We start from the raw sequence: 23182 nt of genomic DNA, 5'->3' as shown, positions 1-23182 counted from the left end.
TCCGCGGCATGTGGGATCTTCCCAGACCAGGGCTCGAACCCGTGTCCCCTGCATTGGCAGGCAGATTCTCAACCACTGCGCCACCAGGGAAGCCCTACTGCTTATGTTTTTGAACTCCCATTTTTCAGTTACATTTCTATTTGGAATAGTGTGGTAAAGTAGATGTCAATGGATTCAATGTTTTTCTAGAGTTTCTGTATTCCTTTTTAAAAACAGCTTTGAGATATAATTCACCTACTGTACAATTCACCTACTTAAAGTGTCCAATTCAATTCTTTTTTTGTATATTCACAGAGTTGTGCATTCATCTCCACAATCTATTTTATCCATTTTATTGATAAAAAAAATTTTGGAAATTTTATCAATTTCCAAAACAAGAAATCTTTCTTTTTCTAGCCTACAAGTCTCCCATCTCCCACAGCCCCAAGCAAACACTCATCTACTTTCTGTCTCTATAGGTTTGTCCTTTCTGACATTTCATATCAATGGGCTCATATAATATATGGTTCCTTATGACTGACTAATTTCACTCAGAGTATTTTCAAGATTCCTGTACATTGGAGTACTTCATTCATCAGAACATCAGCCTAAAAAAATATCACTGGAATTATGGAATAAACTTAATCCTTAAGGGTGTATTTTTTTAATTATCCAGCACTATTACAAGTTCTCAGTCTTGTTTTCAATTTAAAAAGACTTTTAATGATAATCATTAAAATGCTTATGGTTGAATTTAGATTCAATTCGGTGCAATAAAATCAAATTGGTTATAACACAATAAAGGCCGTATATGAGAAGCCCATAGCTGATGTCATACTCTGCGCTTTTCCTCTAAGATCAGGAATAAGAGAAAGATGCCCACTCTCGCCACTTTTATTCAACGTAGTATTAGAAGTCCTAGTCAGAGTAGTTAGGCAAAAAAAAAAAAAAAAAGGAAATCAGCAGCACCCAGCTGGAAAGGAAGAAGTAATATTGTCAATATTTGCAGATGACATGGTATTATATATAGAAAACTCTAAAGACTCCACCAAAAAAACACTGTTAGAACTAATAAACAACTTTAGTACTGTTGCAGAATACAAAATCAATATACAAAAATTGGTTGCATTTCTATATGCTAGTAATAAAACAATACCACTTACAATTGCATCAAAAGAATAAAATACCTATGAATAAATTTAACCATGGAGGTGAAAGACCTGTACATTGAAAACTATAAGACACTGATGAAAGTAACTGAAGAAGACACAAATAAATGGAAAGATATTCTGTGGCTCATAGGTTAGAAGAATTAATATCGTTAAACTGTCCATACTACCAGAAGCAATCTACAGATTCTATTCAATCCCTATCAAAATTCCAATGGCATTTTACACAGAAACAGAGCAAAAAAAATCCTAAAATGTGTAAGGAACCACAAAACACCCTGAATAACCAAAGCAATCTTCAGAGAGAACAAAGCTGGAAGCATCATGCTTCCTGATTGTAAGTTATATTACAAAACTATGGTATGGTATTGGTATAAAAACAGGCACATGGATGAATGGAGCAGAATAGAGAGCTCAGAAATAAACGCACACATATATGGTCACTTAATTGATCACAAAGGAGCCAAGAATATACAATGGGGAAAGGACAGTCTGTTCAACACATGGTGTTGGCAAAACTGGACAGCCACATGCGAAAGAATAAAACTAGACTACTACCTTACACCATCCAAAAATTAACTCAAAATGGAATAAAGACTTGAATTTAAGACCTGAAATCATAAAACTCCTAGAAGAAAACATATACGGTAAGCTCCTGGACATTGGTCATGGCCATGATTTTTTGGATATGACACCAAAAGCAAAGGCAATAAAAGTAAAAATAAACAAGTGAGACTACATCAAACTAAAAAGCTTTTGTACAGTAAAGGAAACCATCAACAAAATGAAAAGGCAACCAATTGAATGGGAGAAATATTTGCAAATCATGTATCTGATAATGGGCTAATAGCTAATATATATAAAGATCTCGCACAACTCAATAGCAAACAAACGATCTAATTAAAAATGGGCAAAGGATCTGAATAGACATTTTTCCAAAGAACACATACAGTTGACCAACAGGTATAGGAAAAGATGCTCAACGTCACTAATCATCAGGGAAATGCAAATCGAAACCACAATGAGCTATCACTTCACACCTGTTTGTATGATTAGCATCAAAAGATAAGAAATAACAAGTGTTGGCAAGGATGTGGAGAGAAGGAGACACTTGTGCACTCTTGGTGGGAATGTAAATTGGTACAGACAGTATGGAAAATAGCATGGAGTTTCCTCAAAAGATCAAAACTGGGACTACCATATGATCCAGCAATTTCACTTCTGTGTATTTGTACAAAGAAAATGAAAACACTAACTCCAAAAGATATATGCACACCCATGTTTATTACAGAATTATTTACAAGAGTTGAGACATGGGAACAACTTCAGTGTTCATTGATGGGTGAATGGCTAAAAAAATGTGATACACACACTGGAATACTATTGAGCCATTAAGAAAAAGGAAATTTTGCCATTTGTGACAACATGGAGGGACTTCGAGAGCATTATGCTAAGTGAAATAAGTTAGAGAAAGATAACCTATGGTCTCACTTATATGAGTAATCTTAAAAAGAAAAAAAAGGAGCTCACAAATACGGAGAAGAGATAGTTGGTTGCCAGACTGGGGGGATGGGGATGGGGGTGGGAAGTAGGTGACATGAGTGAAGGGGGTTCAAAAGGTACAAATTTCCAGTTATAAAATAAATAAGCCACAGGGATGTAATGTATAGCATGGTGAATATAGTTATTAATACTGTATTGCATATTTACAAGTTGCTGCAAGTAAATCTTAAAAGTTCTCATCACAAGAAGAAAGAAAAAAAATCTGTGACTGTGTATGGTGATTGATGGTAACCAGACTTACTGTGACGTTCATTTTGCAATACACACAAATGTCAAATCATTGAATTGTACACCTGAAACTAATATAGTGTTCTATGTCAATTATACCTCAATAGAAAAATTCTTAGGTCAAGATCAGATGTTGATTTTAATTTTAAATTAGAAAAGGACTTTCAAGGATACACTCAACTCTGCCTCCCTCTTCCTACCCCAAAGAAGTAAAGAAAACTTGTGACCTTTTATGCCTTTCATAAAATTAGAAATTTTGTTTAAAGGGTATAATATATCTCAATTTAAAAAGTTTAAAAAAAAAAAAAAAGAATTTTTTTTTCCTGGACACTCATGTAGTTGATTCTGTGAATTTATCCTTCTTTGTGATATGATAGAAGGAAGTTCTCGAATCTCCCTTTTCTCTATATGTATGCACCTCAGCTGCTGCCATCAGTGGACATGTGTGCAAGATGATATTGGAGACTGTGGTGCTTGAATTGGGTAGAATGCTGGACAGCTGACTCTGCACTTCATTTTAACGTTAAGCCTCTCTGAGTCTACTTGTGCCAGAATATCAGGAAAAGTGTGTTGTTTATGCGCAATCCTGTGAAATGTTTATTAAGCACTTTTGGAAATACCACGCAGTATTGCTTTTATACTTCAAGTTCTTAGTTGTGGTTCGTTCTATCTTAGATACCAGTGTTTGTTAGTCCCCAAAAGTCCTCCTGGGTTGAAATGGGCTGAATTGGAAAGAAATATTATAAGCAGATAAGGTAGGGGGTCTATGGAGAAAGAAAACCAGGCATGGCTTTCTGGCCATAAGAGAACACCTATTCATTTAGTACAAGCCATTTTGTGTGATCTAAGCCTGGCCAGAGTGCTTGCCCTTGAACAGGTCTCAGTAATTAAGGATCTTAAGGGAAAACAAGAATGCTGACTGTTATCAGGCAAGAGAAGTAGCACTAGTAATAATGTATCAGTTGTAAAGACTTCCAGTTCTGTTTCCATGGTAGGGATTAGCCTGAAGCACTCAAGCACCAGGTCAAACGGAACCTAAGGGATGATGGCCTTGACCTTTTCTGATCCTCCGGATTTCAATCAACTGAAGCCTGGGCTCTGCCTACCTCCCAAGTCCTTTCATGAATATCCATGTACCCTTAGCTTAAAACTTCCCCAGTTTTGCTGTTTGGGGAGAAACTGCTTTGGGAAAGATCACTGGTGTTCTACTTACTTGCTGCAAGTAACAAATCCTTCCTTCTCTCACTCTTTGTCTTGGTTGTGTCTTTTGGCTCGACACCCACCAAGAGGCGAACCTAGTTTTTCGGGTAACAAAATGAGGCTGACTATTCTCTAGCTGAGATTTTATGTAATTAGATGCATAATCCTTTGGTTGTTAAAACCAGGGCTTCCAAGGGCTAGTTATAGGGAACATAGCTCATCAGAGATAACCTGCGAAGACACCGTGCAGTGTGTTTTTTATCACACATGTGACAGCTCTTCTCCCTGCAGTCTGTCTCTCCATAACTGTTCTTCAGGATTTGTTGCCTGGGGGCTTATGAGAAAAATGACTCCTAATAGAAATACTATTCTATTTGATTCACAGTATTCTTTCAGAGGATTTAATGATAAATCTGTTCCCATTACAAGAGTAAAGTTAAATGTATTCCCAGATTTAGATAAAACACGCAGAAATAATTTACAGGGAGAAAACTGCTGAATAAAGAAGAAAAATGAATGGAGTCATGTTTTGATCTATGGAGAGCATTGAGAAAGGATTTCATTCGGGTGGGGTGAGTTGATCCTTCCTCTTCTCGGTGGGGAATCCTGAGTGCACAGTCTGCTCCCAGGTGAGCAGGAAAACAGATGACTTTGGTCAGGAAATGCCAAGGGTGTAGTTTCACTTAGAATATACTTTCCTAGGCAGCCTGTCTGCACTTACACATATGAGGGTCCACACACTTCTGAACATCGGAAGTTGATTTCTTGTCTTTTATTTGTGACGTGTGCTGATTTCAAGTTCTCTTTTGTGTTTGGTGTGAACTCTGCAGACACAAAGATATATGCGCGTGCGTGATTTGTGGGGTTTGAATCATCACTTATAGAAATGTGCAAGATTAGATCTACACATTTTCTTCACCTTTCCTTTGTTTTGATTTTTTTAAATTTAATTTAATTTTATATTGGAGTATAGCTGATTTACAATATTGTGTTAGTTTCAGTTGTACAGCAAAGTGATTCAGTTATACATATACATGTATCCATTCTTTTACAGATTCTTTTCCCATATAGATTATGACAGAATGTTGAGTAGAGTTCCCTGTGCTATACAGTAGGTCCTTGTTGATTATCTGTCATCTTTCTTATATAAAAGAGCAAAGGGCTGTGGAAACAGGTCACAGAATGCAGCGGACTGCCCCTGACCTGCAGGGATTTAGCTTGGAGGCCTTGGCGGTCCCGTTAGGCATCCTTTCTCCTCTGAGCCTGGAGCTCTAGCATCAGCCTACCTGATCCAGCGCCCTGTGGATGAGCATGGTGTTAAGTACTTGACATTCATTTTCTCCTGTAACCCTTGGATCAGTTCTCTGCTGGTAAGACTTCTATTATCTTATGAAACAGACAACGAAGCTGAGGATCACAGATGCTGAGCAGCTGCCGGGGGTCTCACGGGTGGGTACCAACTCCCAGGGCAGCTCTGGGGCTGGTACGTGGAATGCTCAGCAGTTTCCATCCCTTTGTGGGGGTTTCAGGCCTGTAATTTCATAATGGCTCTATGACTGGCTATCATCACCGTTCTACAAACAAGAAAAGTGAAGCACAAAGCCACGAAGTCTCCAGCGAAAGAAGGCAGCTGGAAAGGGGTCAAACCAGGAGTCGCATTAGCTGTCTGCTAGCAAGTCCCTGCTTTGGGCCCTGCTTTGCCTGGTCTCTTCAAGCCTCCTCACCTGGGGCTGCCCTTGTCTTGGAAGATCATGTAACAGCCCCAGTGCTGTCCAGTGGTCAGTGCTGTGCACTGCACAAGGACATCTGCCTGAAAATCTCAATCCCTCGTGAGCTGTTTCATCTCTGACTTGGAAAATCCCTCCTGAATGTCTGCTCAAGTAATTTACCAGCATTGTCCTTTTTGGTTTTAATTGACATCAATTATTGAGGCGCCTTCTAACCCATTTTAAATGGATTTCCCATGAACAACTGAATAGAGTTTTCACAGGTGACAACTTTTCTGTTTCAGAGACCTGAGGGCCAGTGAGAAGGGGTTTCAGAGCTCAGCTGACCTGGTCCAAGTCTGGCTTGCTTTGTGACACATCCATTAAACTCTCTGAGGTTAGTCTGTCTATCCATTAAATGGGCAGAGTAACATTTACTTCAAAGGAATGCTGTGACCATTTATTTAGATTACACACACAAACACACAGACTGTCTGTTGTATAGGCTTTAAAAAATATTAGACACTTAATGTAAATCATTAATTTATATTTGCTTTAAAAATGAGAAATACCATATTCAGGTTCTGGGACATGCATTAGGCACTAGGAAAATGTCTGACTAATAAATGAAGGTCACTCTACCGCTTGTGGCTTTTTTCAAGGTTCTAAATGCACCCTCCGAGCAAGCTTTGCTCAGTGTTTCCCGGGACTGCTGATTGATGGGGTGGGTGGGAAGAGTTCCTGATTCCCAGGGACCCTGAGTCGGAGTGGAGAAAGCTGGAAAGTTGGGATCAGAATCTACATATTTGGGTCAAATTCTACTTGTAAATTCGGTGGCCTTGCCAAGCTATTTACATATTCTATTCCTGTTTTTGTTTTTTACCCAGGTTGCAGAATAGAAATAATAAAAACAGCTTTTCTGCTTTGTTCTCAGGCATATAATGCCCTACTCAAGGTTAAAGTTACTTTCATATTCTGATCCCTTTGGATGGTGCAAGAATGCCTGGACACTGTTCCTAAGTCTCAGCACATTTGTCATGAGTCTGGTCACAGTTTTAGGAGAGTATTGATCCTAGTGATGCCATGCTCATACCTCCTTCATTTACATCTGCTGGCAGCCTCTTTAGGAAGTAGAGGAGGCCATGTGACTTACCTCAAGGTCATGGATCTTGAAATCCTTCTTCCTCCATGGGCCATCAGGCCTCTATCTGTATACTCTGAAACAATTTAGTTTTCTGCTTATCTATCTATCCATTTATTTATCTATCCATTTATTTATTTATTTAAGATGCCTTTTCTATTCCATCATTTTTCAATATGAACTTCTGGGTAATTGTATTAAAGAATTTGAATGGAAAGGAATACACATACAGTATATAGAAGTTGATTCAAAACTCTTCATTCTTCAATTAAGTGTATTCAATTTACCTACTTAACATAAGGTCACTTCCCTGATGATATTTGGAGTAAGATTCCTTCTCCCAGGATGCCAGTTTTTAGTTTTATATATCTGCTGACCACAATTCTCAAATCTCCAAGTAGGAATATACATAATAAAATGCTGACATTATACTAGAAGTCGGGTCGGTGTTTTAATTAATTATTTTTTAATTTTAATTTTTTCCAGCTTTCTTGAGATGTATTTTGACACATAACACTGTATATATAACCGTATATATTTCGAAATGATTACCATAATAAGGTTCTTTAGGTTTTTATTTTTAAATATGAATCATTAATTGAGTTGAGAAAACAAAAGCAGTCTTTTTTACAACAGTTCTCAGTACATGTAAATATTTTCTTCAAACCGGGTTAGTTACTTGTCCTAACTTCTTTTCAAGCAAAAAAAAAGAAACTCACCTTTTTCCTAGCATCGGTGTTAATGCTCAAGCATCATCAGCGTGGTGAAGCTCGGTCTCAGACTGAAGTCCACTAAATTGCTCAGCTGTTCAGAGTGGGAAACCTGCCGGTGAAGGAGCTAGGACCGCGGATTCGGATTCGGATTCGGAGCGAGCGCAGGTTGAAGACCTTCACCGACTTGACTCGCACTTCCTCCCGCCACCGCCAGGAGCGCCCAGGACGCGTGGAGCTCGCAGCGTGGCGGGGGCGGGTGGGGGTGAGGTGGGGTGGGGGTGGGGGTGTGGCTGCAGGTTGGGGCTCCCGCCCCGCCGGCTGCGCGGGTTCACCGAGCCCGGAGGAGGGAGCGCTAGCTACCCCGAGCGGGAGGGAGCTTGCAGACTCCGGCTCAGAGCAGCTGTCTGGACACCTGGGGTTTTGGGGTGGGGAGCCCCGGCGACTGTGAACATGGACTCCGCCGCGGGAGCCTGTCTCAGGATGCTCTTTCTTTTGTCTGCCCAGCCCTGGAGTACATTAGCAGCAGGGAATACTTGTGAGTACAGCAAATCTTTTAAAACTTATACTGTCAACTGAGAATTCGTGTTTTTTAAAAAAAATAATTGAGTTTTACAAATGGAATCACTGGTCTGCTTCTGAAAATGAGGCATTTAAAAAACATCGCAAAGTCCCAACGCTTGGATAGGATGGTTTACAATGGTTTTTCCACTTGTCAGGTCTGTAATACACAAAGCCTGTTTTTGACTTGTCTGCGAGCTGAATTTTGTCTGTGTGCTGTTGTTTTGAATATTCATTGAGAAAGCTCAAGTTCTAGTAAAACCTAAAATTAGCATGAGAATATTGAGGCGGAGAGAGACCAGAGAGAGAGAATAGCAGGAGATGAGGAGAGAAGAGCATGCCAATATGTCATTTATTTGTTTTTACTATGAGTACATTTTGCAGGATTTATGTCAGAAAGGAAATCGTTGGCCGACCTGGCCGGGTCCTGCATTAGCGTAGATGTTTGCAGTTGGCGCCCTGCGGAATCGGGTACCAAGAACTCGGGCGCTGCAGCGGCGGGCAGGCTCCGCAGCAGAGCCCAGGCGGCAAACCTGGTTAGTCCCCAGAATTACGAGAAGGAGAGACCCCTCAAAATTAGAAGGCTTTTGCTTAAAGGAAAAACATAACCTGCCATTCAGGTTCATTTGCAAGTGCACATGCTTGTATATCGTGATGTGCTGTGTTTCTCATTTTGTTGGTTCAGTGAAGATGTATTAACCTCTCAGTTCTGGACTGGCAATGTGAGTCTGATCTAAAGATGCTAGCCAAATTGATTCAGCCGACCCTCAAGGCATTTTAATCTGGAAATCGGAAAAAGTTTTCGAAGTGTTATTCAGATTGAAATCTCCACCATAGGGCTTTTCTTTCCTTGAGGGATTGGAAGAAAGCCCCCTTAGTCCTACATCCACACCCCATCCCCCTCAAGAATTTTTTAAAAATCAGGTTGTAGGGAGTAAGACAAGCTCTTATGCATTTCAAGAAAGTGCTAGTAGGCATGTTAGAAACCGACCTTGCTGCTGGGGGTGGGGTGGGCCGGGGAACTCTGCCCTTACCAGAAGTTTGTGCTAAAGTGAAAAGCATATTGTACAAATAGTTACCCTTCCAGCATTCATCCAGATATGCCCCGAGGCTGTGATAAGTTTGTGTTGTCATCATTCAGTATCAGCTCATTTAATGCCATATTATATGAGTCACTCCTGAAAATGAGCCTTAGTCTCCTTTAAGAAAATACTGCCCCGTGTTTCAGACAGAATTTTAATTTAGCTTTGGGCACAATTTCCATGAATTAATTAAAATGGAGGCATTTATATGAAATCCTTAGGTCCTGCAGTAAAGCATTTATCACTTTGCTAAGAAATTAAAAATGTAGGACTAAATGATTTGCTAGTATAAAAGAATTATGGAATAATTTAACATAGTACACTGAGGTGCAATTAAAAAGTCACCAGAGGTCACTCTTACTTAAAGGAAACATGGCTTCAAAAATCCTTCCCTTAGAAGAGAAGCAGAGTGCTGTGCTGCCTTTCTTGTCTCCTTAGTTGTGATTACAGGATATTGCAAGATCAGTTATTTTGATATTTCTTTATTTTCTGTTTGTATTTTATTCCCTGAAATCCACAGAGGTATCATGTTCTTCATACTGAGCATCTTTTTTAAGAGTCACATGCTCTGAGGTGCTCCATGTCTGAATATCCAGGCAGATAGCCTTTTCTGAATTAAATATATCTCTAAGCTCAGTTCGTCTGGGTCTCTGGCTGACTCTTCAAATGTCAATGCTAGTTTTCACTTTTCAGCCTCTGTTTTATTTAGATGTGTTTAGTACTCTGATTAAACGTTCAGTAAGTTGAAAGTACCTATGTAAATTTGCATGGCTAAGAACATTTTAGATACTGTAGAGTCCTTGATCACCGCAAAGATGGCTACTGTAGTTGTTCAAGTGTCAAGTATATATTTAAATGTCTTTGCAGACTTAAAGATTCATAGAGGGTACACAAACTGTGTTTGATAATTGCTTGCTAATCTCATTTGACAGTATCCTTTGTAGCAGTAGAAGTAATGGTGAATGAATCTTATTATAGTCTAGATTAGCTAATTTGACCAATTGGATTTTTCCTTAACTCTCGACTGTTTGGGAGGTGTTTGTTTGTATGTGTAGATGTATATACAAGCAAGGTATTTCAAACCTATATTTGAAATTTCTTACTACATAAATCAAGGTAGAGGGTTCTTTTAGTCCTGTCCCATCATTTGAGAAATTCTAAAGAGGAGTTTGCCAGCAGGATGGGATTTAGGCTACCAACAAGAAATCACGAACACAGCATTTGCTCAAGTCTTTTGATCGCTAACCTTTTATTCCTAAGAAGTGTTTTAAGAACTCAAGTAATCTTTTCAGACAAGACTTTAAAACTAACAAAAATGAAATATTCTTAAGCCCTGATAAAATAATGAGAACTGTATGTAAATTTTTAAAAAGGTAAAGATCTTCTCCCCAAAAGGATACAGTGACATTTTTCCTCTATTTACAACTGGTTTTCAGTAGTAAATTAGTCAGACGGGGGGGAGGGGCGGGGGGGGGTCAACCTGGGTGAGGTTCTGGCATAAGACATACTCTCATACAGGACTTGGTTGAACCATTTGACATCTCAGAAATTATCCGTGTTTTGACATGAATCTTTATAATTAATGGGAAATTTTAAGTCAGGAGGAGTCTACACAGGGCGAGAGTAATGTTTCTAAATAGCCAAAAACATGGGCTTTTTTTTTCTCTTATTCTCTGTCTTTTTGAAGATAAAACAAGTTGAATGGACAGCATCCTCTAGGACCTGATGTTTAAAAATTGTGCATCTCTACTTGGTCTGCCTTCTAGAACTCTTTGTATTTAGTCAAGATGAAAGTGTTATTCTAATGGAGTTATCCTCTTAAATGGAACGCAAGAGGAAAGTTAGAATATAGATTCCAAGTTAGAGCCCTGTTTTCCAGAAGTTGTTGTGCAGACAGTGGTTGGTTTGCTCACTTCCTACCATGAGCCACAAGTGGAAAAGGGCAGTAGCTCTCTGTTTTAGGATTATCCCTGTGAATCTACTATTTGTTTATGAACTTTCAGATCTTTTTGGGGGGGGAGGAAGAAGATATAATCTGAATAAGAAAATGTCAATATTTTGATTGCATATTTAGTGTTGTAATTCTGTCTCCTGGATCGCATGTCACTTTGAGGAGTAATGTTCACTCTTTCCCGATTAAGGAACAACACAATTGGAAGTTAATTTACAGCTGAATTATTTTCCCCATATAAGTAAAGTGCCAGCTACAGCTAGTAGCTGCTGTCCTCCCTAACTCTACTCCCCAGTGAAAAGAAAAAGGACTGAAGTCTCTGAAAAGGACTGAGCCAGTGTTAGACATTTCAGCCGCTGTTGATGGTGATTATTTGACGTAAATGATGATATTTATAGATCCAGGGGTTCAATTTAGTGAGTGTTACACACTCATCCGCACCTTGTTAAATCTCAGTACTTGTAATTTTCTCTAGAAGTCTTCTTTTGTTTCCTTCCCCTGTCAAAAGTGCCCTTCTTGTTGTGAGAATAAAAGATGTATTTCTGGCCCACTACAGGTGGGGCACACAACTTGAATCACTGTTCTAGGAGTGGTAATCAGGATTTGTTTTTATCCAACAATGTCTCCTCCCTGTTATGTCCTGCATATGTATGAGAGGTCTCTGCCCTTGGTTGGGGGAGCAGATCAAGCCCATTTTGTTGGCCAGCATGGGAGACAAACATGTGCTCTTCATGTAATACCTAGTGCTTGATCTAGGCAAATATATTAGCACCTCAATTTGAAGATTTGTATCAGATTTGAATCCTTTCTTCACTGGAGCAATGGCTCCTTATGTGCTAAAGTGTTACTGTATCATCTTTAATGAAAGTTTATTAATATGATCCTCTAATAGATATTATCACACAATATTATTCTTTTAAAAGAAAAATAACATAACACAGTATAATAGTGAGACACTTGTTGTATAAATTATCCTAACCCAATAACATGATTAACCTTAAGAATTTGGTATAAAAATACAGGAATTGCAGAATGGAGGAACTGAACATAATGCTACAACTGCTAAGAAATATAAAATCGTGAGAATTGATTTAAGTGAATGTCTAATAGTGTGTTTATCAAATGTCTCTTCTCAAGGGTATTGTTTGTCAGAACTCCTGTCATTTCAATGGGCACAGATTCTTTGTAATTATTTGCTAAGTGTCATCAACATATTCTATTGCTATGTGAGCACAGTCACTCTCAAGTAATGCCATGTGTGCTAAGACAATACAGTCCATAAAGAAGTTTTCACCTTGGGTAATATGGACTAAAATCCTGCTACTGTTTTAATTGGTGCAGGCTTCTTTTTGTCTCAATAGTGTGCTTAGTGGTTTTCTAGAGTGAGTCGAATCCTCCAAGTTAATCAGGATTATCCCTGTGAATCTACTGTTTCTTTATGAATTTTCAGATCTTTGGGGAGGAAGAAGAGATATAATCTGAATAAGAAAATGTCAGTATTTTGGTTGATATTTAGATTGAATTACTTATGTCTACCTATTTCTGAAAGGCATTAGACCGTATGTAATATGTTCCTTGGTTTAGGGAGGGAGCCTATCAGAGGATGTGCCCCTGGAGCAGGTGAATGGGGAATCCATTCGTGATTCATTGAAACATGTTGGGGAAAATGAGCGTAGAATATGGAGAGAGGTATTTAGTAAGCACTGGAGCTTGGACTTGTTGGAAAGAGTCTTCAACAAACTGGTAAACGGACCGTTTTTTTAAAAAAATCATATTTGAATAAACTTCCCAGAAATACTGAGGTCAGAATATTTTTGAAAACTTCGGGAAAACAACAACATTTTTTCCTCCAAAAACACTTACAAAGTCTATGTGACTATCAACACAGAGTGACAGGCAAGGCTAGAGCTGTGAGGGTCCTGAAGCTTATGCAACTGGGGGACACTCTTTAAGCAAACAAACAAACAAAATGACCCTAAAGACACATTATCAGTGACCCTCCCACGCCTGAAAGCCTGTTCTGGGGAGAAGACTGGAGCTCAAGAATGTCTGCTCCTTTGAGTTGATTTGGAAAAAAAACCCCAAATCATTCAAGAGTACTAAATAAAGGACATATTCACTGACAAAAATCTCAATTAACTGAACAAATTTGAATTTGAATTTTTCCCTTTAAATCAAAATCAGAATTTGAATATAAAAGTATACTTATAAAAGTATAAAAGAGTTCAAACAATTTGGAATGAATAGATCCAGGGTTGACCTGCAATTCTAATTCTAATCCTGACAAACAAATATGAAATTAACCTCTGGATCTTCTCCCCACTTAACTTTTCAGAGCGTTTAAAGGCTTGGCTTCAACATACAAAGTTCTTCAGAGTAACTTCCAAAGTGTCCCCACTCAATCTGCCTACCTGGGGCCCGTTGCGGTGCTGATTGCTATAGGCTCTGTTGCATCGTATTGAATAACTTTTAAAAACTGAATTATTTATGTCTACCTATTTCTGAGAGGCAGGAAGCCACATGTAATACGTTCCTTCAAAATATCATACTTGTTTTTTCCAGTTTGAGTTCTATGGCGTAAGGTTAAAATCTGTGTGCTAATTAAAGTTATACACAACTTGTAAATACTGTAAAAACTAACACAACATTGTAGATCAACTATACTCCAATGTAAAATAAAAAGTTAAAAAAAGAGAGGGTATGATAGAGTGACCTTTTGACATTATGCAGGAACATCGTTTAATAGGCCCACATGATTGTTTAATTACCTAGAAGAATGCACCCATGTCTGACTTGGTCATTTACCATTTGATTGGAGTTTAGACGCTGAAATTGATGATTTCTTTTTTTTTTTTTCAGGTACATATGGTAACTACAAAGGTTTTATTGCCCTGTAGGACATTGATCAGTTTTTTTGTAACCTAGCAATCTCATTCTAATGTTCTTCTCTAAATGCCTGTAAATTCCTAGTTTCTCAAAATGCTCTTTTACTGGATTAGTCATTAATGAGTTTATGATTCTTTGGCATGCATTTGTTCTATATTTGTACGTGTTGTGTTTTTAACTTTTTGAAAATAATGCTTTGACATAGAGATTGCACATGTCTGGTAGGTGTACACATAACCTTGTGTGATAATACATGTGCTTAGTTTGAGTGTTGCTTTACAATAAATTTCCTTTCTGGTTCATTAGAAACTTTACTTTTCAATAATAATATAGGGAGTCTGGCTCGCCATAAAAAATAAAAATATTCTCCTTAGTTTCCAGGTAATGGGTATTTTCAGTGTACTGATTTGAAATAGAATTGAAACATAAAGTACTTGAAATTTTGAGTAGTTTAAAGTTAGAAACTATATAATTTTTATTTAAATATATGCCCGTTTAATGGACCAGTTTAAAAAAAAACCTCCCTCCAAGGCTGTTAATCACAAATGAAAAAATGATATATTTTATCTAGGCTATGGCTTTTATTAGGTTTTTACTCGGTAGTACATCAGGAAAAGATACTCATGGAGGATGTGCTAGTTATAGCTAACTCATGGAGAGAAACTTGAAAAAAGTTTGTTTTTGAAACTGGCAAATATGATCCTTTCGGATGAGTCATTTTAGGGATATGGTAAATGGTGTATCAGATATTTAAATTTATGTGTTCCTAAGTTGTATCACCTGTGGTTCCATCTCTGGCCTTAGTGGCTGTCACCTGTGGAGAAGGAATTTTTATGCCACGTGTTCACTGGACCACTGTGGGAGGAAGGGGCTGGTGAACCTTGTTTGGAATCAGTGGCAGTTTCGATAACCTCAGAAGCCACTGAACGCTGTGGCATAGACCTAGGGTCCCCACATGGTCGTTTCAGTAGCATCTCATTACTTGGGGTGTTCGAGACCCAACAGAGGGTTTCTCTGGAGCTTAGGAGCAAGCAGTGACATTGCTGCTTGGATGATGCAGGAGCGACCTGCTGCCTTGAGACATAAGACCAGGTGCCACCTGCAGTTCTCAAGGTTGTAATTAGTTTTTATTTTAGCATTTATAAATCCTCAGGCAGCCAAAGAGCTTGACAAAGTTAAGCTAAATACACTCTTCCTCGGAGTGGTGAATTGGTGGGAGAAGTGGCAGAATGAACCATGTGTGTGTACGTATGTTTGTGTGTCTTAAGGGAGGCTGGTTGGGTAGAGAGACCGGCTGAAGGAATTAAAAACCACTGTCAATAGTTGTAAGCGAGGCTCAGATTGGATTAGGTGACGATCCAGTTACGTGGGATTGAGCTATTTCTTACTTGTTACCATGCAGAACGGATATTCTCCACTTTGGATTTCTGAGCATGTGAGCAATCAGGAAATACAAAGACATCTGCCCTGACCCAGTTGAGCCCCAGTTGAAACTATTGCCTTCACGTGTCGGAGGTGTTTTGTGTTCTAGGATATTGCTATGCAGCCACCGTTAGAACCAGCAGCACTTAACCTGCCTCTGAGGCCTTCCCAGGTCCTGGTTCCTGTTAATACAGTTCTAAGGAATGGCTGGTAGGATTTTGATTTAAAGGCGAGTAGATATAATAAAGGGAATCTGATTAGCATGCGAAAATAATTCAGTAATTTGATTCAGGTCAAAGAAAGTAATTTTAATATAAACTATTATGGAAGAAAATATTTTAAGAACTGTTAACTATTTTAATGTCTCAGATTTGGCTGATGTAAGAAAAATAATATGTTTCTATAGACATCTGTTCAAATGTTTGGAGATTATCAAAATTAAGGATTTGTCATATAGCTTTACGTTTGCTGTGTCTTTGATGATTAGAAACTTGAGAATAAGGACATTGCTATACACTAAAAGTATAATAATACAACATAAAAAGAAAAATATAGCTGTGTAATGTCATCAAGCTGGCTAGCTGCTGTGTGTCTGTGATTCTTAGGCTTCTCTGCAACGTTGTGTTAATTCATGGAAGTTTTCTTTTTTTAATTAATTAATTAATTAATTAATTTTTGGCTGTGTTGGGTCTTCATTGCGGCACTGAGGCTACGGGCGTTCTCTAGTTGCGACCAGCGTGGGTTACTCTATGTTGTGGTGCGCGGACTTCTCATTGAGGTGCCTTCTCTTGTTTCGGAGCATGGGCTCTAGGCGCAAGGGCTTCAGTAGTTGTGGTGCGTGGGCTTAGTTGCTCCGCGGCATGTGGGATCTTCCTGGACTAGGGATCGAACCCGTGTTCCCTGTATTGGCAGGCGGACTCTTAACCACTGCTCCACCAGGGAAGTCTCAATTCACGGAAGTTCTGATAAGAAAACCTGTGAGCCTTGACATTTCAGAGCACACATCCTTTTCTATGGTGTGAACCATGCCGTCATCGCGAGGGGTTAAAAAAACTGGGGGACTGAAAGAGGATATGTTGACTAGAGTTTAGTTAAGGTATGTATAAGAGAGTTTAAGGGAGCAAACGCCAAATTACTCTTTGCTTTCTTAAAGTGACAAGGAACATTTCTGAAAAATATTTTTTCTGGCATAGAACACAGTAGAATTGACAGATCTCAGAGTCAATTACCTATTAGAGGTAAGTCAAATGATCTATTTTGAACTATGGTACAAGGTTAACAAACATAATATTGATTTTCCAGATTATAAGAATAAATTTTGGATCATAATTATTTACTATTCTTTTGTCATGATGAACTACTGATCTATTTTAAGAAACCTGAAAACCTGATCTTTGGGAGATTTGCATCGCTATGGACTGATTTCACTTGTTCTTCTTCTAAGTGATAGGATTCATTTGTTGGAAGATAGGCTGCATGTTTGCCTAGGGAAAGTTCCTTTTCCTCATGAATATTGCTGCAAGGTGAAGCAGGAGTGGGGAGATACATCCTGCAGGCTATTGCGCATTTGAGCATGAAAAGGACATATGTTGTATCTTAATCACCATCCCAGTTCCCTAGGGATGAGACAGGCTTACCCACCCTCCCAAGGCCTCCTTCCCAACCCCCAGCATCAACATGCCCAGAGCCTTCATGAGCATCTTCTTCCATTTTCTTAGATGGAGGTGATGCCGAATGACTTCCTGGGTTGACTTGCGTGGATTTGGCCAGCCAAAGAGGTGTCCTTCCTCCTTCACTACTTCCTGTGGGATCCATCCCCCTGAGGTCTTCCACTCTTATTCCATTTCCCAGGTGTAAGAGGGACTGAAGTGGGAGGATGGCAGTGAGAAAGAAAACGTGACACTGCACACAAAGAACACTTTCAGGACTTAATGGTTGTTTGATTCTATGTGGAGTAATAAGAAATGGCAGTGTGAAGGACTGGGGTATTGGCAAGTGACTTCAACAAAACGGGGAATTGTTGGTTCACATCATTGCATTTCAGGCAAGGTTAGATCCAGATGAGGCTGTGCCATCAGGATCAGCCTCTCTTCATGTTTCCGCTCTGTCTTCCCAGTGTCAGCTTGATGCTCAGGCAGGAATCTGCTTGGTAGCTCCATGTCCAAGGTCGACCTTCCTGATCACAGTGGTAGAGAGAATGCTTTCCTCTATTTGGACTTTGGTCCTTATTACCCTGAAGCACTAAGCATGTATTTATTTGTTTATTCCCTCAACTCAAGCTCCAGGAAAGCAGACACTTCCTCTTTCTTTTTTGTTGTTATTCCTACTTCCTAATCCCCAGAGCACAGGGATGGTCCTGGAAGACAGTGGGTTCTCAATACATATTTGTTGGATGAGTGAAAAGGTGAATGATTCTCTTTCCCCAAACATCCAGCAAGATCCCCAGATCTGACTTCGACTGTTTTGTCTGTGTTGTGACTGCTCTTATCTAGCTACTGTGACAGGAAAGGTTGGCCCTCATGACCAGTGGTGGAGCCAGGAAGTGATTGCAACTTGATCCTTGACCAGGTGCTTTGACTGCATCACTTTGACAAGAAAGCAAAATGCACAATCCATTTAGGTAATTAGTTTAACATCTATTATGAAAAGCACTAGCTTTCAGGCTCTTACTGGCTTCATAGAACAGATGCTTGGTTACATGTCTCCCTCCTTAATCAGATTTTAAACTTCCTGAAAACAGAATCACGCTTCTTTGTTCCTGCAGTGCTTTGCTGATGGTACTCAGTAAGTACCAAATAAATGGAGAAATTAATCTATTTTAAATATGCTACCTTGAAAGTATATAGAATATCTGCAGAGTCCCCCTGTGTATTTTACAATCATTTTTTAGGTGGCCTAATCAAAATGAATTTTTATGTGACTATCCCTGAGCTCTCTACTAGCCAACTGATTTGTTCACGGAAGGATCCATTGGCTGATTTTGAGTGTTTTGTTTTCTTCCAGTAGGAAAATGCCTGACATAACTTCTGACCCAAGGCTTTGATAAAAAGCATGGTGCCTGTTCTAAAAGTTGCTGGGAAGCCCTGAGGGAGAGCTTGAAAAGGCCAGGTGTCAGGGGAACTACCAAAGACCAACAAGCAGCAAAGAGGAGGCCTTCTGGCAGGTATTATTAGGCAAGATGACTGTTACCTAGGGAGATCTTGATCAAGTCTGATCTCAGCAAGGCTCCATATTCAGGAGGAGCCTGAAACAGAGGTGCCTGGGGGCAGTGTGTAATTGGCATTCTCCACAAGCCTGGTTCATAGTGTCTACCTGATACTTGAAGCAGCATCTAATCCAGGTGGGAAAGGCTCACTGCACATCAGGGCAGAGGGCCTGCAGGTGCACAGGTGGCCATTGCACTTCAGTGTAGGTGTCCAGTTGTCTCCTTGACACCCATGAGGCTAAATTCATTTGGGTCACAGCTGCCTCTGGGAGTGAGAACCATGGACTCTGTGTCCAGTAACCTGCAACATCAAGTGGAAGCTCCCATTGTGCTTGCAGACTTGACCCCCTGGTCTAGGGTGAGGCATTTCTGAGTCTGTTTATGGCTGGCCATTATTGTCAACAAAACCTGTTACTATCTTTGAGAAGTTTTATGACTAGCTAGCTCAAAGGCATGACAAAATGCACATGCTATCACTTAAAGACTACCTCTATTTTCAAACAAAGATCGTTCGTATTTTCAGAATTACATAGAAGGGCCCAGTGGAGGTATAGAAATGAAGATGATTCCAGCAGCACTCCTTCAAACAGCATAAAACTATAAAATTCAACAAGATGTACTAACATAATGAGTCACACTTTCAGATAGGCAGTGGAGTGGAGTGGTTATGAAAGGAATGTTTGGATTAGGTTTCTGCTTCCACTGATGAATGCCAGCTGTGTGACCCTGGGTAATGTGCTTATCCTTTCTGGGTCTCAGCTTCCTTGTCTCCAAAAATATAAGTAATAATTATAACCCATCTCATAGACTTGTTAGGAAGATTAAAGTAATTAATATATATAAATAATGCCTGGAACATAGTAAGTCCTCAGTGAATTTTAGCCATTACTCTTGCTCCTGTTGATCTCAAGTGTAAAATCAGAAATGTGACTTTGGTCCATGACTTTGGGTAGAATAATCAGATAAGCAATTTTAGGGAAAGGCATTTATACTGGGTATTTCCATTATTCAAAGTATTATCACTAATACTGCAAGATTAAGACAATATTACAAAAGAAGAATATTTAAAAATAAGTTTATGTCATAGAATTAGAAACTCTAACAGTACATTGATATGTTTCAGCTTTCTGTAATATTATATCTCTCTAAGCAATAAAGCTTTTCAGATTAAGCTATTTGGATTAAATTGTCACTAGCAACTTTGACTTCTTTCGGTTTTATATATTTTTCCGTTAGCTGAAAAGGACTCCCCAGATTAAGACAATATGCTGCTGAAACATATACTGCTTGTTATCTGGCTGTTTTTTATGAAGTCTTCTAAGACATATAGTATCTGACCATCAATATGGGTTGTTTGACATTTATGATAGTGAAATGAGTGTTAGTGTCCAAGTCAAACATATTTTGTATGCTTTGGAATGTCATCTCACTTAGAATGGGTATGAAAACTTTGGTGTGGATCCTTGGAAAGAGAACATTACTGTTTGATTGTGAAAGGTTAGGTTTAGCCACATCTCTTGAATTTTCTCATGTCCCCTTTTCTTCAGTTATCCCATCACTGACTTATTCAAACCCTCTAAATCTCTGGCATTTACTATTGTTGTCTTCATGATTTTCCTGTCTCTACCTCACCTCCTTCTGATCCATTTGCTATCCTGCTGCCAGAATAATCTTTCTAAAGGCCACTTACCTGATGATCTTGCTTTTCTGGGTAAAGATTTTCGAATATTCCCTCACATCACACACACACACACACACACACACACACACACACACACATTTATTCCTTGAAAGGTCCCTTCCCTTCATTTACTGTTCCTAGTCCCTCCTTTAACTGACCCTAAACTACAACCACCACCTAGCTACACTGGCATTCTTCCATCAGGACTTTCAGTTACCCCTCCCTCTACTTCTGGCACTTTCTCTCCATGTCTTGTCTTCCTGTTGAATATAGTCATCTAGACTCTTACAGATCCATTTCCAGGAAACATATGCTCACAATAAAAATAAAAACATAAAATGCAAGAGGAAGAATCATCAGAAATAATAAACTACAGAATTAGACCAAAATAAATGTATATATTGAAATAGATTTAGGATATAAAATTTGTTTTATATGTATAAAGAAATAAAAGATTAGAAGAATGGAAAGAATAAGGGACTATCAAAATGATCAAGTAGAATTGAAAAAGAGTAGTATTGAGAAATGAAAAATGTAATCACTGAAATAAAGAATTTAGTGAATGCTGAAACAGCAGATTAGACACAGGTGAAGAGAGACTCAACAAATTAGAAGACACATTTGAAATAAATAACCAGCATGCACCACAGAGAGATGAAGAGATGGAAAATAGGAAAGCCAGGTTAAGGGATGGGGTAAAGCGATTGATTTTTGTATCTGATCTGAGTTCTAGAAGGAAGAGCATGTGGGAAAAAGAAATACTTAAGAGATAATCTATGGGAATTGCCCAGAATTGAAGACAATCACCAATGTTTAGATTCAGGAAACCTCGCAAATCCCTAGTAATACAAAGGAAAATAAATTCCCACCCAAAACAGCACTTTATATTGGAACTGTAGAACACCAGAATCAAGAGGTGTTAAAAGCAGATAAAAGATAAGTATAACAAATAAACAAACAAAATCAGAGACAAGAACTGTTAAAGTTCTGAGAGGGAATAATTACCCACCAAGAATTGTAGACTCATTGACTTTCTCTTTCTTTCTCTTTCAAGAATGAAGGTAAGATAAAGCCATTCACAGAAATAGAAAATCAAAGAGCATTTAAGGCCAATTAACCTTCAGTAAAGAAGTGTTAATGGATATACTTAGCAAGAAAGAAAATTATTACAGAGGGCAGTTATGAGTACTTATAATCTAGTAGCTAGAAACAAATGGCAGGTCCTCAGGTATAATCACATATTTGAACAGTAATAAAGCTGTTTGTACAACAACATCTTTATGAAGTTGATGGAATTCAAAGGAAGAAGACAAGATAAATCTAAGTGAACAATTGAAAATATAGTTGGAAAAGGCTTACCAGACTTAAAGCATTCTAAGGTCCCTGCATTATTTTGTTTAATTTTAGGCTTTGTTAAATTGTTAAGCAGAATGCAGTGTAAAATGTTAAGGATGACCACTTAAAGAAGAGTAATAAGACATACACATTTCAAACCAGTAGGAAAAATGGAATGGGATGGGGGTAGATTTCAGTCTGTTCAACAGAAAGCAAGAAGAGAGGGGAGGAGAAAATAACTGAGAAAAATAGACAAATAAGCATAAAATAGAATAAAATGAAGTGATAAGGATATAGAGATTTGAATAAATTATTTCTAACTTTGATTTTAAGGATATATATATAACAGTTAGAAAATATTATGCAGGCTTTTCAATTACATGTGCAGTATTTACATTTTTACCTAACCATAAAACCAGTTTCAATAAATTTAAAAGAATTAGTAACATAAAAATAAAATTTCTTAAAACTGAAAAGCAATAATGTATCTCACTTACAAAAGCTCATATTGTGCTGAGTTAGATGAATGGAAAACAATAATTAAAAAAAAAATACCTAGAAACATGGTCACATTTTAAACCACCAAAAATAATGATATAAACTTATTTGCTATAATGGAATGAGAGCTAATTTAACTTCAGCAGAGCTGTAATACAAGAAGCAAAAAGAAATATAGAAATAAGTATAAGTTCTGAAGGAAAATAACTTTTTTACTAGAAACTATTATTTAAACCATCGTAAAACATGAGTGGAGAGGATGAAGAGGGAGACTAAAATCTTGCTAATATTCTTTGAGAAATAAATAGAATTTAACCATGGACATTGTTTAAACATTGAGATAAAGTATTCCGTTATAAATAGAAGGATGATCAGTAGAAAATAAATTAAATGTGATATTTTGTGTGCTTTTCAAAATCATGAAACTGATTTTCCTCCTCAGAAAAAGTCCTGTTTTCTGTTTCATGTTTTAATATGATTGCATGTTTTTTCATTCATTGTTCTTTCATCTGATAGTGAGAATATTCTTGGTTAAACAGTGAAAGTTTGTTTGTACTTTAGAATAGGTGTATGAGGCTATTTAAGCATGTGGATTTTTTTACCCAATCTATTTTTTTTATAGACTACTGTTGGCTTGCGGAAGCAGACCTGTGAAAACTGTTAAGGATGATGAGTAGCACCACTGGGTGGATTTGGGTGACACAATATAATTCACGTCCTTAACATCTTACTATTATTATACGTAGAAACTTTCACCAATTATTGTTGCTGATAAATAACTGAAACATTTTCCTGTAAGTGATTAAAATATTTGTCGATTTCTCAGATTTTTAAATAGAATGAAATTGGATCTTATGATGCATTT

At 38.2% G+C, this 23182-nt stretch overlaps 1 protein-coding gene and 1 pseudogene across 2 annotated transcripts in view; both read left to right on the top strand.

Annotated features, from left to right (window-relative positions):
- Window positions 1–6140: 6140 nt before the first annotated feature.
- The window catches only part of LOC309664479 (V-type proton ATPase subunit B, brain isoform-like), a 105745-nt gene continuing 88703 nt past the window's right edge, over window positions 6141–23182 (top strand). The window contains exon 1 of the mRNA XM_082469995.1: window positions 6141–6242. The gene's annotated coding sequence lies outside the window, so the exon portion shown is untranslated. The remainder of the gene's footprint in view (window positions 6243–23182) is intronic.
- LOC309664384 (low-density lipoprotein receptor-related protein 12-like) overlaps window positions 8128–23182 on the top strand; it is a 128502-nt pseudogene continuing 113447 nt past the window's right edge. Inside the window, exon 1 of the transcript XR_014268443.1 lies at window positions 8128–8234. The product of XR_014268443.1 is annotated as a low-density lipoprotein receptor-related protein 12-like (transcript). The remainder of the gene's footprint in view (window positions 8235–23182) is intronic.

This window comes from Balaenoptera physalus (assembly GCF_965194825.1).
Source record: "Balaenoptera physalus genome assembly, chromosome: 7".
Taxonomy (NCBI): Eukaryota; Metazoa; Chordata; class Mammalia; order Artiodactyla; family Balaenopteridae; genus Balaenoptera; species Balaenoptera physalus.
This window is presented reverse-complemented; position numbering and strand designations above follow the sequence as displayed.